Below are 1,298 nucleotides of genomic sequence, written 5' to 3'. Positions count from 1 at the left end.
GAATCTCGATTTAATAACTTACATCGGCGTCTAAGGTAGGCTCCCACTACATTACCTTACTGATGAGTCCAGTAGTGGAAGCCGGGACGAAACGCCAACTTGTTATATTCTTCGCAATCTTATTTTTCACGGAATTTGATTTATTATTAATTTAATTTACATTAAATTAATAATAAAAATCGTTAAATTTTAATATATGTCTTTCAACATAGTATTAAGATCCATAAGATGCTATAGGCATCAAATTGTTAAATTGCTTGTTAATTTAACTTAGTGATATTACTGCGGTAGTGAATATGTATGCGTCAATGCTGAAAATCTATCAGCGTCGCCGGGGGGGACTACATACGCAGTATATAAAATTTCACACAATTATTATAAGCACGTTGATCTAGCTTCGACCGTTATAGGCTTCTTCTTCTAGTTTAATACAGGATATTGTTCGCAACAAATTGTGTTCCAACAATAAAAATGTTTTTGAAGAATCTTTGTCAATATCCACAGATGTTTGCCGTAAGTAGAATTTAAAAAAAATAAAATAAAATTCGTATTTTGATTTATCATTACTTTAACATCACATCATTAAATTTTAACAGGGAATGGAAGTAACTCGTTACTTGTAACCTAAACAAGTTACTTTTTTGGTAACTTTACTGGTAACTGCGTTACTTTTTTTTCGGGAAACTGTAACGGTAACGAGTTACATTTTTTGGATAACGGTAACGAAATTTACAGTTACTTTTATCGTTATTTTGCATTTAGATTGGGTACGTTATTCTGTTATATAACAATTACATGTGTTATTAATTACGACAGCTATAAATGTGGTTGTAGAACACACATTGAGTGTTTTTATTTAATACAAGAGTAAAAGCTATATTTAGTTTACCTTAATCTAAACATCGTACATATTTTAGGTAAAAATGTAGATTAGGGGAGCCTCCTCCAATGACCTTGACCTTGACATATGTTGTCAAGGTCATGATCCTGAGTGACCTTGAGGAAGTTTTAACCGTCGGACCTAACTCGTTAAAAAGTTATTAACAAAAAAAGTTTCAAAATTAACGTATTATTTCTGCTATACATGTATGATATGAAGTACTATTCTACACCTTTCCCTGTTCAGAAACGTTGAACTTTCCACGCGAAATAACTTTCCCCCCCCCCCCCCTCCCCCCTGCACAGGGGCACACGACTTCTACGATTGTACTGTTGCTATGATAGTACTGTCGGGGCAGACCTCTGTGACGGTGTGGGTGCGGGGGGGTGGCCGAAGGCCACCTCCTTGCACTCGCCCG

This window comes from Cyphomyrmex costatus, unplaced genomic scaffold, assembly GCF_001594065.2.
Source record: "Cyphomyrmex costatus isolate MS0001 unplaced genomic scaffold, Ccosl1.0 scaffold1145, whole genome shotgun sequence".
Lineage (NCBI taxonomy): Eukaryota > Metazoa > Arthropoda > Insecta > Hymenoptera > Formicidae > Cyphomyrmex > Cyphomyrmex costatus.
The sequence above is the reverse complement of the archived record's forward strand: the minus strand, read 5'-3'. Positions refer to the sequence as shown.